Consider the following 16627-nt stretch of genomic DNA (forward strand, 5'->3'; position numbering starts at 1 on the left):
TGCAAAGTTAGGCATTCTCTCTATAAGCATTATCAGATGCTTATGACTGGATGAAGCACAATAGGCAAAATTAGGAATAATAACACCTTCCTTCGAGAAAACACCATAATAATAGTTCTTATACAGTAGTATCATGACTGTACACTAACAAGAGGTCTAATCAAACATTCACTGAAGCACTGAAATTCAGCTAATTGCCTCATAGTTACTGCGTACCAGAACTGAGATGCAGACCCAAGAATATTTATCTATTAGCAAACTGCACATTCTGTGGTTTCCTACATCCTACCACCTCTGTCTCCTTCCTTTCTTTTGATCTGCAAATCAATATTTCACATATTCCTTTGCTATTTCTTTTTCCTTTGTGTGTGTGTGTGTGTGTGTGTGTGTGTGTGTGTGTGTGTGAGAGAGAGAGAGAGAGAGAGAGAGAGAGAGAGAGAGAGAGAGAGAGAGAGAGAATCTTGATGTGTAGCCCATGTTGGCCTGGAATTCACTATGTAACTGAGTCTGGCCTCAAAATCTCAACAGTCCTGCCTGAGCTTTTTAAGTGCTTGGACTACAAGAATGGGCCACAGTGTCTTATTCCTCTGTGGGCTCTGAAGGAGAGACATGCATGCCTCTTCCCTGGCTTATGATTGTGCCAGCATTCCTTGGTATTCAACATTCTTGGCTAACTCATTTATCATGGAAACTCCTTCTCAGACTTCACATGGGTTCTTCTTATGCAATTTTTTCTTTTATTCTTTTAATAATATTACTTCCTAAACTTTTCATGGATATTTGTACAGAATATATGAAACAGATTGCCTTCCTGTCAGGTAAGAGTGGACCTCAAGTCAACTGTGTCTGCCAGAACCTGGCTCCTCTCTGCACTCTGCCCTATGGGAGGCTATGTTTTCTAGATGCCTCAGTTATGTAGCATTGTAAGATCATTTCTGTGCAGCATGTGAAAGCATAAAATAGCCAGAGTGTGGTGTTCATGCTCTTTCCCTAATGAGAGGCAAAGGAGATCATGTTCTAGATGCTTGCGTTGTAATTACCTGCACTTTGTCAGCTGTGAGCCAGAGAAACTATGTGGAAAGGACTTCTGCCATGCCATCTTTTCATCATGGCTTTGCTTTGTTAATCCAGGGAGACCTAAGAGTAAATGTCTGACAGCAATGTATTTAGCCTATGCTAGCTGGTCTAGAAGGCATACTTTATAAATTTTCTTCTTTTCTTCCACATCAAGAAAGCAGAGGAAATAAAAATAATCTTTAAGTCAATAATATCAAATTGAACCGTGTATTTCCAGACTGAATATAATAAATGTTTATTGCAAACCCTGAGAGAACTCAAAAGCTGCAGCTGAGAGCTAAGAAAGATCCCTTCACGGCCAGAAAGCCACTCACTAAAGATGATTTTTCTCATTCCTGCAAACCAAATTAGTTCAGTCAAAAATAGCAGAAGGGCATTATTTAAAAACAGAAAAAACAAACAAACAAACAAAAAAAAAAGAAAAACAAAAAAACCACACATATTCATGCTAAAATTTCAGCTTGAGGTTTCAGCACTAATCTGACCATACCTTCAGAGGGTTTTTATGGTCTGTAGTTGAAATAAAAGACACTCTGGAAGATATGAATTAACAATACAAGTCTTTATTCTCTCTACAAATAGGGGCATGGGGGGAAAGATGACTGGACATACAGTTTCAGTGCTGCTTCTCAGACAACCACGCTTCTGCTTAGTACTCTGTGTCCCATATGTTCAGTGTTGCTCAAGACCCTTACTTCTGTTTCTGCCTAGCACACATCTTCTTTTAATCTAGCCTCCTCAAAAATCAACAGGCAAGCTATGGTTCTCCTTCTTGAGCCTATGCAATTGGCCTGAAATGCTTTTCTCTCTTAGCAGACCTAGCCCTAGATTTATCTCTAGTAGTGGGGTGGTTTGAATGAGAATGGCCTCATAGGCTCATTCACTTGAATACTTGGTCCCTAGTTGGTGGAACTGTTTGGGAAGGATTAGGAGGTGTGGTCTCTCTGATTGAGCTGTGTCACTAGAAGCCAGGTTTAAAATTTAAAAACATACCCCCCCCCTCTCATTTTCACTCTGCCTCATGACTATTAGCTCATGGAACTTTGGGGATTGGAGGTGAAGGTGAAATTTTACACTGTTTTGGGGCTTTTATATTTTTAGTGACTTATCTGAACTGTAAGCACTTTAAGAAACAAACAAACAAAACAAAAAAATCCTCAAAGTTTTGTGTGCCAGTTTGTAACTTGAACATTGCGTGATTGTTAGCATATGGCACTCCTAGGAGATAGGTTAGCCTATTGAGGTTAAATAATGATCAGGATAAACAAATAGGCCAAATAGATGTTTATTCAGGGAGAAATAACTTACAACTTAGACAGATGAACACCAGCAAGTTCCACCAGATGCTCTCTTGTTTGAGTCCCACCAGCAAGAGAGCTTTCCCTGGCTCTTTTTCAGACCTCCTTCCATAGGTCACTTCCACCCATGGCTCCACCCCCCAATGGGCGTGGTCAGTACCACAGAAGGAGACAAAGTAAATATCTCACTACAATTCCCCTTTTAATGTAAAGAAAAGATTTAGACTTGATACAAAACTATATACAAAACAGTGAATAACAAGTGTGCTCTAAGAAAAGGAAAATCGAGAACAAAATGACCTACATATCTAGTCCTAGGGTGAAGGCATAACGGAGTTTACAATAGAGTTGTCCTAAGCTGGAAAACGTAAGTCTAGTACCTAATATATCTAATTAGCAAGAGAGAATAATAGTTGTGATAGTTTAATCTTCAACCTCATCAAGACCTGAAAAGGAAAATAACGATACTAGGGTAGACAGGAAGTGCGGATGGGCAACTTCCAAAAGGTGCAGCAAGGACAGAAACAACAAGCCGCCTGGACAGTCACCCTAGGTCTCACAGCAACGTTGGTACACCCAGTTTTGGCTAAGGCCAAGAGAACTTGACAAACCACAACAACAGCAGGGAGGTAGAATGGCTGTCTTACCCTGACTTGGCAAGGTCCAGCAGTCTTCTATATTTGTCTCCTACAAACACATAGGATTGCATGTCCAAATCAGTGGTCAAGGTGGGGGCAGTTCTTTGCCCAACAGGCCATTAGCTGAGGCGAGAATGAACTCCAGCAGGAGCAACAACAGTGTCCAACATATTTTCGGGAAAGTACATGGTGCTGTCAGGAGCAACAGTGTCTCATGTCAATGGAGTACTAATATTAAAACATTTAAATGCCATGTTCTGCATGTCTATGAAGTGATTGAAGATTAAGCATCTATATCTGACTAATCTCATAGGTACAGGAAACACGAGTGAAGACAATCTGTAATACTCAGGAACTTAGCTAAAAAACTGATTGAAACTTCCCTGAGTAAAGCAGGAACAAATACTTAAACAATATAACTATATACATATACATACATATAAATCCCTAAAATAGAGGTAGAGTAGAAATGTCAAGACAAGAGGTAGAAATATAAAGGGCAGCATGATAAATATCCCAAATTGTATCAATATATAAAATGTCTTGAATACAAGAAAAGTATACATACATAGAATATGGCAAGAATAAATGTGCATAAATTGTATCAATAAGAAATGTCTTGAACATAAGTAAAAGTATACATACATAGAATATGGTAAAAATAATGTGCATAAAACAACATAAGTGGAAAGATTTCACACAATATAACAAAATATAAACTTAATTTTACATAGCTTACCACATATAAGAATATATAACGATGTAAACTGTAAAATACTATTATCTCACTCTTACTCAAATTCACAAGAAAATAGGCTAATCTACCTATATCCCATCTAAACCATACCTTTCCCAACCATACCCTATTCCTGTCTAAAAGATAAACCTGAGTGTAAGCATCACTTTCCATACCCAACCCTAAATAATTAAATCCAACCCAAAGAAGATGACTATTATCCCAAAATTCCAAGGGTCGGAAAAGGGGGCGTCATTATCTTAAGGTTACTTCCTGCTGAAATGGGACGATGATTGCTCCATGGGATCCTGTAGGAAGAAAATTTTTAGCAACCAAATTTCTCAACAGAACTGGCTGTGACATATGTAGCTAGTCACTGTGTGGCAGAAAATGCTTGACTGTAGTTCTATTTGAAACTCTGGCCAGGGTGTAATAAGAAGGTGCACCATTACAGCTAACTTGTCAGTAGTCGTCTCAAGCAAAACAGTCTCAAACTGGTTTTAGGGTGATGTTTGTAGTCCAGATGCATCAGCTTGAGTCAAGTGGAAATGACGAAGTGGGGCCCCATCTTCTTTCCGGAGAGTTCAAAGATTGCTGTTAGGAATTGTTATAATTCGTTGTGGAAAATTTAAACAACAATATCAACATAAAAATTTCAACCTTTAAAGTATGCATATTGGGAAAGGCAACAATAAGCATGAAAATGTATATGAGGAAAATTAAGATTTCAGAAAACCGAGTATAGGCAAATGACAGTCCCCAGATTTTGTTTTCTTCTGCCTTACACCAGTTGGCTTCTTGATTTAAGGCAGAAACCGTGAATTTAATCTTAACAACATGCTTGAATTTAGAGAAGGAAAGCCAAATCCAACTTCGAAGCCTGCATTGGCTTACATGAATTGGGACTAGAGGAATACTAGATAGTAAAGAGAATTTCTATATAGAAATAGCTCACTAGATTTAAATATTTTTACCATCCATCAGATTCCTCTTCGTTAAATGGTTCTTTCTTGAGAGCTATCTTCTCTTCTATAGGTACCTACACGTTCAGTGTCTTTTGGCTGTTTGAAGATGGGTGTTTTCCGTTTTCCTGTAAAGACAAGAACAGAGCACCTCCCCTACCTTTGAGAGGTCTCCGCACATCTCACGGGAACTACGTTGATGGATGACTTGTCATTTCTCTTCATAAGATGTTTCTCTTGTTCAACTCAGATCTTGATGAACTTAGATTATTACAATACTCAAAAAAACTGTTTCAAAATGCTGGAGACATATGCTGGAGCATTGTCAGTTTTTATTTGTGCAGGTATGCTGAGAATTATTGCAATTAGGTACAGTGAAGGCAAATTTTTATCTTTTTATTGTAAAGGTATAGTGAAAAAGCAACCCTTTAAATCAATAACTATAACAGGCCATTCTTCAGCTATCAAAGAAGGCAAGGGCATTCCAGGCTGTAGAGAGTCCGTTGGCTCGATAACTTTATTGATGGCTCTCAGGTCTGTAAGCATTCTCCATTTACCAGATTTCTTTTTGATAATAAATACAGGAGAGTTCCAATGGCTGGTAGATTCCTAGATATGTCCAGCATTTAGCTGTTCCTGAACCAGGTTTTCTAAAGCCTCTAACTTCTTAGAGGTCGTAGGCCATTGCCCTACCCAGACAGGTTCATTTGTTAGCCATTTTAAGGGTAGGGCTTTTGTTCAGCACTTGTATTCTGTTTTTGTACAGCCTGTATATGTGTTGTCTGTCTTGTTTAGTACTTTATAATGTTTTTTATCTACAACCATAAGTTCGTTTATGGTTCATGTCTAATACTGGAGGGATGTCAATCTGTGTATTCAATTGCTACAATAGATCACAACCCCATAAATTTATTGCTGTTTTACCTGAGATAGGGTTCTAATCCCTAAGAATTGAACATTTACCTCTTGCAGGGGCCTTCTTGGAGGTCAAGATTTATTAGTTATGATGATTACATCAGCAGCCATGTCAAAAATCCTCCTAACAAGCCTGTTACTCATCTTAACTATCAATGTAGGTCTTTGTTCATAGAAGTTTGCCAAAATAAACATTTGTTTTCTTCATTCATGTTTGAGTCACCTTCCATCACTAGTTTGTCACCCAGAGAGGTAAGAGTTTTTACAATAGACACACAATCTTCTAGTTGTCCTGTGGGAGATTGTCTGGACCACCTTTGACATGGGGGCCTTCTAGAGGCCCCCCAAGGAGTTTCCAGATTATAAAGGATTTTCTTGTTTGTCTCTGGTCAGTCTACATTCATTTGTCCAATGTCGGCCTTTGCCACACCTTCTACATAACCCAGAAGGCTGAGGCCCTCTGTTTGATTCATTCCTGGGAGTGTTATTCCTAGGAATACTATAATTTCCTCTTAGACGTCTTACCCTACCACAAATAAGATACCTGGTATTGTGATATTTTTTTAAACCTTTGGAGATAGCTTCTCCTATCCAAGCTTCTATGTCATCATAGTTAAGGCATCTGTTATCTTGATATCTTCTCACACTTTTGGATATGGCTTCTGCTACCCAAGCTTCAGTGTCATTGTCATTATACTCAATGTTGGCTGTATATAGGACCCATTCATCCAAGGGTGCTGATTGCATTTTTAAAGGCCAAAGCACCTGTTTGCATTGAGGATTCGCATTCTCATAAGCTAAAGATTCTATGAGTATTCGCCTAGAATCTGGGTCTGCTACCTCTAATTGTACTGCCCTTAACAATCTTTCTAGAAATACACTAAAGCATTCTCTGGGTCCTTGCCTTATCTTGGTATAGGATTCTCTCCTCTCCCCTAGTTCATGAACCTTATCCCAAGCATTCAGAGCTGCTATGCTGCATAGAGACAAGATGTGTTCATCATACGCACCTTGGGTTTCTGGGTCAGCATAAAGACCCTCACCAAGGATTTTATCTTGGGGAACTTTATAACCTTTCTTTAAGCCCTGTATTTCAAGAACTTTTGCTTCCTCTCTCCATAAAGCCCTCCATTCTAATTGAGAGTTTTCAAGGACAGCTGATATTAATTGATCCCAATCCTTAGGGGTTACCTTGTTATTTCTTGCCCATGATTCTACTAATTGCTTCACATATGGTGAGTGCATGCCATAGAAGATTACTGCTTCCTTTACACTTTTTAAAACTTTCACACATATTGGTTACCACTGATATGCAATGACAACTTTTGGGTGTTTTTTCATTATTGATTTTTCAGTAACAGGTACACGGGAAGCCATAGGAGATGACACAATGACCTTAAGCAGGTCTCCCCTGACCCTGAAGGATGTAGGAAATTTTAACTCTCTCTTATGCCCTATTACCTGTACCTCTTCTTTTGGTTTATTAGATCGATGGTCTTCTAAGGTCTTCAATCTATTCATTGTTTTTCTCAGTGTTTGAACTTGTTGAATCACAGAATTTTCCAAAGACTTCATTGCATCAGTCAGTTTCTTTTTTCCAACTACGAGTGATTTCATGTATTTAATATTCTCGTGCATAGATAGAATGGCATGTAAACTGCCTTCCAGAAACAATGTTCTATCTGCTAGCTTGACATTATCCTCAGACATGGAAGAGATTCTATCATCTAGTCTTTCTATCTGATGTTCCCGTTTTTTAAACTTATTAGCAGCTTCCTCCGACCAGGAACGAGCTGTTTCTGCTAGCGCGTTAATGCATTGCATTGTTTCTGTTCTGGTTATTGAGGTATCAGACATGGAACAAATTCTGTTTTCTACTTGGTCATTTTTATGTTCCATGGTTTGTAGTCTACCTGTCAGCTCTCCAATGCCATCTTCAATATTCTGAAACTTTTTTTTCTAAGCATTCTATGTTTTGAATTCTATCCTTTTCAATGTTTCGAATCCTTGTTACTAGTCTCCTATCGTTTGTACAAGTTCCTTATTGTATGCTGTAATCTCAAACCATTTCTTTAAGAATATCATGTTAATGATGTAACCCATTGCTATTACAAAATAAAAGTACATATTGGTCCAGTCATAAGTTTCTTCTGCTAAAATCCCTTCTATATATGAAGTAAAATAATTCCTAGAGTCCTTCATTGTAAAATTATCTGCCATAGATATGGGACAATTGATCTCAGATATTATATCAGCTTAAATTGCAAAAGATGTTACAATTGTCTTAGGTGTAATTCTGCTGTCCTGGAACTTTGATGCTTTTAGTTGTTGATCTCAGCTTGTGGTAGTTACGCCTGGAGGTATACCACCAAATAGCATGCAGCCGCAGAGGACCCATTTGGTCCTGGTTCTGCCTGGAAGTGTACCTCCAAATATCGTCCAGTAGCAGACGATCCTTCTGATCCCAGTCCCTGTAGAATAGCTCTTAACAAGCTATGGCAAGAGAAATTTTGTTATACAAATGAGTAAAAGGAGCCTTGTGGAATTGCTGGGACTGCAGGGCTAACCGCAGGAAACATACAAGCAGGGCGGGCACCAAACGGTACTGCGCGAATACAAAGTGCAGAAATGGGCAAAAAATGAGAAGCCCGCTGCTCTCAGGCCCGCTGTGGAGGCAAAGGAGTTGTAGGGCAGAGGCAAATGTCCTAAAGCTGTGGTGAGTCCCCCTTGTTAGGCAAGGGATCCTGCCTGTTGGGGATGGTGGGGGAGGGGAACGGGGTCTGAGGCCTGGGTGAAACCCAGGCCCCGTGAAAATCGTATTCCCGCTTCTGACACCAGATATTGTGGTTAAATAAAGATCAGGATAGACAAATAGGCTGAACAGATGTTTATTCAGGGAGAAATAACTCACAACATAGACAGATGAACACCAGCAAGTTCCACAGGATGCTCTCCTGTCTGAGTCCTGCCAGCAAGCCTGCCAGCAAGAGAGCATTCCCCAGCTCTTCCTCTGACCTCCTTCCTCAGGTCACTTCCGCCCATGGCTCCACCCCACAATGGGTGTGGTTAGTGCCACAGAAGGAGACAAAGTAAATATCTCACTACATTAGCCCTTAAGAGCTGGAGGCCACTGGGAAATCTTAGATTATTGGGTACATACTCTTGAAGAGAACTGTGTATACTATCTCTTCCTGTCCAGCCCACCTTGATTTGGTTCATATTTCTTGAGTGCTAGGCACTGCACCAAACATAAGGAGCTACAGGAGAAGCAGCGCGACTTGCCTTCATCAACTGAGTAAGGAGAAGCAACAAGCAGCAATTGAGAGGGCTAAAAAGGAAGTAAAATGGCAATGGTCACAGTGGCAAGGGAGGGTCACTGATCAAAGGCTCTCTGGGATGTGATTAGAATAGAAGCCAAAGTAATACCAGGGAAAAAGCTTTGCCCTAACATGGAGGAAACATCCCAGAACTAAAGTCCCGGGGGTGGGGTGGCCTTTGTATTTGTGTGTGAGAAACAGTAAGAAGCCAACATGACAACAGAGAAAGAAGGAGAGGAGAGCCAGGAGAGGATGGCATGGCTCAGACAGGATGGTCACCAAATGTCATCTGTACATGGGTTTTACTGGACTAGATCTGCCCCAACCTTTCTCTGCTAATTCTGTTGGTCTGTGCACTTTTTATCTTCTCTGCCTTTTGTAGCTGTTGGGCTCAGGTCCATAGTCTCCTAGACCATGGTTCTCAAGGACCCACCATATTTCAAACAGGATAGCTTTGTTTCTTTGAGGAGTTATTTGAAGAAAACATGCTCTGGTTTAGTAGCCCGTTCTCACAAGCACTCACTGTCCTTTCATGTGGCTTCTCTGCCAGTGTACTAACCAGGAAAAAGGCCAGTGAGAGCCTTTTCAGAAGCTCTGGACGTCTTTGGTGGTGTTGATGCCATGCCATGGTTAATGGTTATGGCACAGTGGGGATAGTATCTGGGACACGCAGTACTTTTAGGATTTCAAAAGGTGCTGAAATTTATTTTAAAACCAGGAGAAAATAGGGACTTTTAGATGGAAGAGACCAGTCACAGCACTATAGTCATCTTCATGGGAATACAGAAATGATTGTAAGTCAACAGCTCCTCCCTTACCATGGGATTATATCTTAATGAGCTGAGCATCTCCAAAGGTAAAAATACCCTAACTTAGACAGACATGGATTTAGTGAACATTACGCTATGAACATCATAGCAATCAAGTACACTATAGTGGACATAATATGTAATTTCCCCTTGGGATTGCTTGCTGCCTGGAGCTAAGACAAGAGAAATAAACTTAGCTTAATCTCACCCAGGGAAACATAAAAGTTCAAACTTTGATGTATGGTTTCCACTAAATGTGAATCCTATTCACAAGGTCTTAATGTTGAAAACTCCTAAGTCAAGGATCATTAGAAAAATAAATTACATAAATAACTAAGATAAATGTATGCAATTAATTAGTTTCAATTTAATGCCCATTGTAACTTCAATTTTAATAATTTAGTCTGAAACATGGCTTAGAATGCCCTTAATGTTACATAATAATAACTTATTAGAACCTGGACTATTTGTCTATATTTAGCTAACCTAGATTTATTCAAGATGAGGACACTGGAAAAATAAACCAAGTTTGAAGCAACATTGGTAAAAAGAAGTTTGAAAGCCAATGACAACAAAAAGTAATTTCTACTTAGTCCATTGAATTGCCTTGGCCTGATCCATATTTACTAACTTCTTTCCTTCTAGCTGTTTTCTCCTTCTATCATTAACTGAAACAGTAGGACTCAGTCATGAAGCTAGCAGAAATAACCCCCTGGGGGAAGTAATAACTACCTAGATTTCTGACTGCATCTTTTCTGTACACTTTGAGGCCTTTCCCTCTCTGCCCACAAGGATTCCTGCCTAAAGTTTGTGCAACTCTTTACTTCTTAGACATTTGTGTCTGGTAGTTTTCTCTATATCATTCTTGTAAATACAGCGTCTCTGCCAAAGGATCCCAAATAAGCAATAGTAGTTGGTACTTCATACTACAGGCTCATGTGACAGTCCCAAGTACCTTCTACCCAGGCATCTGGGTATTCTCCAATGGTGCGAACTTCATGTATGCAAAAACCACCCCCAAACCTCCTACATTCAAATTCACCCCTCTAACTCTGCTCACATTCCCACCTCTTCTACCCCACCTCTTCTACCTACCTACCTACTTACCCACTTAGCACATGAGTCGTCTTAGGATTCACCCACTCCTTCTGTGCTCCAGCCCCCACTCCCACTACAGCTATGGACACTATTTTCAATGAGTGTTACCTAGTCTCTTTGCTTCCCAGAGGAACAGATCAGCTTGCCTCCTGGCTCTAATGCTTGGCTCATATTGTATCTCAAATGTTCTTTTGGAACTTCTGTTTGCTTCTGATTGTATAGAGAGGAGTGCTGGTGTTTCACGCTGATGTTTGAGAAGACAATAAAACCCACCAGACTTTTCTTAATTTGCCCTGGAAGTTATAGCTTATACAGTAAAGTTGAAATTCATGACAGTATGGAATAGGATTTTGGTTTTGTCACCTACAGAGTGGGAATAATCCAGATTACCAAAAAGTTCAAAAGGAACCCTGCAGTATGACTGAGGTCATTGGTAGTGAGCCAATAGAGCTGCATACACATTCAAGAAAATAGAATATTCAGGCATCCACATATATGTATTTATACACATTATATATGCACACACACAAACAGACACACACACACACACACACACACACACACACACACACACAATCATCTGCAAGCCAAGCATTTTAAAGCAGAGAGTAAGGATTGAGATAAAGATAGCCCATTGCTTTCCCTGGCTAATGTTCCTGAAGCTTAAACCCAGTCTATTTCCAGGACTCAGAAACTCAACCTAAAATTGACAGGATTGATGGGTATGACCATTGCCTATGATTTCTTTTGTGGCTGATGTATGAAAGCAGTGTATCAGTTTCTCTAGTTATGTGAGACATAAAATTGGATGACAAACTGACCCTGCATATTGCTCTAACCAGGAGCCATATGCCATTAAAATGAGAAGAAAATATCCAACCATTCAATTTTGTTGTTCCTGTTAACTTGGGTGTTGTCCTGCTCTGTTTTTGCAACAACAATACACAAGAAGTCAAGATATGAATGTAAAGAAAGAAAACAAATGCAAGCTGAGGGAATTGATCATCCATAGAATACAGGCTTTAGGGGTTTACATGTCAGCTATATGTGAGCTATAATCATAACAATGAGTTTTCTTGTGTAAAATTTATAGCTCTATGAAGGTGTATTTTGTTTTCTTTGAAAAATAACTTTCTACAAAGCAAGTTCCAGGACAGCCAAGGCTACATAGAGAAACCCTGTCTCCAACCTACTCAACCCCTCAAAAAAAGAAAGAACAAACTTTCTTAGAACATAAAGCTAAAGGAGTGGTATGAGCCGTTCCTAGGAATACTTCCCTGTTTTCCTGGGTCAATCACACTGGCTGATGGCTATTTTTAGAGGCTAAGGCAGATTGTTCTTAACCTGTGGGTTGCAACTCCTTTGGGGTTCAAAAGACCCGTTTATAGGAGTCTCGTAGCAGACATCCTACAGATCAGATATTTACATTGTGATCCATAACAGTAGAAAAATTTCAGTTATGCAGTAGCAACGAAAATAATTTTATGGTTGGGGTCACCACAATATGAGGAACTGTATTAAAGGGTTGTAGCATTAGAAAGATTAAGAGCCACTGCATTCAAGGATTGCCATTTCCTGATTATCCTGCCAATAATCTGACCATTTTGTATTTGCTGACTTTTTCTTTCCCCCTTTCCAATGTAACCAGTGTGCATCCACTGAAATACTAAGGTTTGGATTTACTGGCACTGCTAGTAAAATAAGATACACAAATTTGGCAATAAGTAAAAAAAAAAAAAAAAACAGTGACTAGAGAATTAGACCTAGCCACTGAATGCAATCCAAGCTGAGCTGTTACATAGCTTCATTTTGCATTTCCAATTCAACACTGCTGGTACGATCACTGGCAGCCATCTGGAGTGCCGAGCTCTAAGAGCAGGTGTGGTTTCCATCTGATGAAGGCAGGCATGCACACATGTGCTGAGCCACATTCATGAAGACTTGCTCTCCAAGGATGGAGAACAAAGGTGCCTCCCTGGAGTCCCTTGTGGTTTTCTTTTCATCAAAGTATCAGACTCTCAGTTTTCAGTCCTCAAATTTCTTCTTCCCACAATACAAGCGTTTTTAAAGCAGAGAAATATCTAAGTTACTGGAACATTCTTGGTGAGAAAAAATTAAGGAGCCTAACTGGGGCAGTGTAGGAATTCATAACCATGCTACAATTTCTTTTCTTTTCTTATTGTTCTTAATACCATTTATTAGCACAGGAACAAATGCAGACCTAAGAAGTCTAAAACACATAACCAGTCCACTGAGCAGTTCCTATTCCATGCCTATGATTAGCAGTTTAAGGTATTTCACTACAGGCTTCCACCTTTAGTGGATTCAACCTTTAATTTGCATATGAAATAAAATACATCAACTACTCGTTTCCTACGTGCTGTCTCATAGCCAGGTATCATACACACACGAGGTAATGATCTCTACAAACTGTTAAATACCATTATTTCCTTCTAAGAGAGAAAGACAAACCCATACTACAATTTCTATATGAATCAGGATGACCAACTGGGGGCCGTACTAGGGGAGACATTAAGACATTTCTAAACAGTGCAGGCAGGTGTTAATTACTGCTCCTACAAGTTGAGTTTTGGATATGGCTTGAAGATTACTTAACCACCTACTAGAAAATAATTAATGGGATTTCCCCCAATAGACCATCCATTAAAATACAACCTTTGCCTATTGGCCATAGCAAGTAAGTAACTCTTTAGAAGACCAACTGCTTAGTCTTAAATTTTTAAAAAACAAAAACAAAAAACAAAAATCTGTAGACTGCTGGTGTTTTCCAAGCCTGGTAAAGCAAATACAACCCTTTCCAAAGAAACTAGCACCAGTCTAGTCTCCATTTTATTTTTTAAAAAAGAAAAAATTGCCTTGTAAATCAGTGTCAAACAAGGAATTCAAAAAATAGATCAAGTCATCAAGACAATTTGACATGAATATAACCTCTCAGGATATAGGTATTAGAATTTATTTATTTATTTATTTATTTATTTTTTTTTTTGAGACAGGGCATTACTTTGTATCTGGCTAGTGTCTAGAACTTACTGTGTAGACCAGGCTGGTCCAATTTGAAATGACATTTGTGTCTTTGCTTCTATATTCTAAATAACACTATTATTTTCAAAGAGATAAGAGACAAACTTGAGATTTTTCTTCCATTTTTTAAGTATTAGAAACAGAATAAACCAATTTGTGCACCGAGTAAGCTTATAATTATATAAGTTTCACTGAAGAAAGCTATGTTAGAAAACAAAACAAAACAAACAAAAAAACAAAAAACAGCTAGAGTAAAGTAAGGAAAAATGAAAAATGAGTGATACATTAGTCAGAATATAAAACAAGGAGGTGCTGGAGTAAAGTCTAAGATGTTTAGTTGCAAAAGGAGGTTTTAGGAAAGACATGCTGTTAAAATGATAATGGTTGAGAAGATTTGTAAACCAACAGAGAATATTAGATCATAGATCCAAGAGCACGTACAGACTTCAAAAAGAAACCAAAATGACATATCACATTACAATAAAACTGCTAAAACACAAGAAAAACAGAAACCGTACAAGTAATGTGGTGGCACATAGATTTCTCTCAAAGTTAAAGAGATGTGAAGGCTGAGAGGAGGGCTTGTTTAGACCAGAAGTTAACCTATAATCCCCAGCTGCCCAACGACCAGGCAGTTTCCTGGTACTCTAGGAGTTGAAGTTCCTGGGAAATAACAACAAAGCCTCATGGGAAAGTATGATGGCCTATGAGTTTTATCCATAAAAGCTCTGACAATGCATGCCTCAAGGCTACTTACTTGGAAAGTGTCCAGGTGATGATATTCTGTACTAAATTCCATCTTGGTCAGTATTTAAAATTTTAATAAAAACTTGTTTAAATTCAGCCAAAATGGTGAAACTCCGCCCCCCCCCCCGGGAATTGCTGGATTAACACTTGCATATCAATCATGAGAACATGGACATGGATCCCTAACACCTCCATAAAAAGCCGGGCATGGTGACACTTGCCTGGAATTCTAACACGGAGAGATGGAGACAAGAGGATCCTGAAGCTCTCTGGGCAGCTAATATTACTGAATCAGTGAGCTCCAGGTTCAATTAGAAAGCCTGTTGAAAAAAAAAAAAAAAAAGTGAATGCCGATAGAAGAAGACACCTGATACATACAACTCTGTGCACACACATGTGCTTGTGTTCTGTCACGTGCAACTTTACATGCATGAACATGTATGCACACACACATACACAAAACAAATGAAAAATCAATCCATCCATAACGACATTGTAAGAACAAAATGCTTATGAATAAAGGTTGAATCATAATTTGGAGACTACAAAATACTTTTGAAAGAAACTAAAGAGTACCCAAGGGGAGAAATATATTCCAAAAAGAACTAAATATTAGAAGACAAAATTATTAAGAAGAAAATGCTGGGCTACTTGAACCACAGATTAAATGCATTTCCCATCACAATGACAACTGGATCCTTTGTATTGATTGAATAACTGGTCTGGAAACTCAGGAGACATTCAAAGGACCCGGAATTGTTAAGTAACCTTTCAAAGAAAGAATGCAATTTGTGGGTTCATAATTCTTGATTTTAAATAGTGAAAACTTACTATAAAGCAATAACCCTCATATTTATGGCAAATTGTTTTCCCCACCCTTGGGTGTCATGGAATTAGTAGGTAAAGAACCTAGGGTTTTCAATACATGGTAGTGGGGAAGCTGCCTATACACATGCAAAATGATGAAGTTTGGCTCTTCATACCACATGAGATACAAAGTTTACCCAAAGATGTAGGAAAGACCTAAAGGTCAGAAGTGCAACTGAGACTCCAGGAAGAAAGACAAGTGCAAACCAGTGGCTCAGGAAAGGTGTCAAAAGTTTTAGCAGATAATGCTACCAAAGCCACGAGTGGAAAAAAAAAAAAAAAAAAAAAAAGTGATACCACTCAAAGGAAACTTTCTGTGATTCAGAATTGCAGTTAAAGATGTATTAAAATATTTTCAAATCGTAAATTGGATAAAGAAATTTCATGTAGACTATGTAAAACATCATTGAAGCCAATAAAGATGGAAATGGCTCAATTAAAAATTAGTAAATGGGTATAACTCAGTTGCAGAGCATTTGCCTGTCAAGTACAAAGCGGTGGCTTTATCCTCAGCACTGTACCAGAACAAAACAAAACAACAACGACAACAACAAACAAACAAGAACTAACAGGAATGAACCTGAATACACATTTCCTCAAAGAGAATTCATAAATTGCGAATAGGCACACCATCATTAATATGGAGGTTTGAGTGAGAATGGCCCTCATATATTGTCTCATATGTTTGAATGCTTGGTCCCTAGAAGGTGTGGCATTATAGGAGGATGTATGCCCCTGGGGACAGGCTCTGATGTTTGAAAAGCCCACACCATTCCAAATTAGATCTCTCTTGACCTCATAGTTTTGATGTAAGCTGTCAGCTGCTATTACAGAGCCATACCTATCTACATGCCTCCTTGCTCTATGCCATAATGTTTGAGGACTCACCCTTTGAAACTGTAAGCAACAGTCACTACCCCTAAATTAAATATTGTTTTTAATAAGTTGTCTTGGTCATGCTGTTTTGCCATGACAATAGAAAAGTAGCAAAGACAATTAGCCGTGTGAGACATACAAATAAAAACAGTACAACCTGCTTCTCACTGGAGTGGTAACAATGAAAAGATAGTAAGGGTTAGGATATATAGAAATCAGAGCACCCACACCCTGGTGGGTGGGAA

Source organism: Phodopus roborovskii, unplaced genomic scaffold (assembly GCF_943737965.1).
Source record: "Phodopus roborovskii unplaced genomic scaffold, PHOROB, whole genome shotgun sequence".
Classification (NCBI taxonomy): domain Eukaryota; kingdom Metazoa; phylum Chordata; class Mammalia; order Rodentia; family Cricetidae; genus Phodopus; species Phodopus roborovskii.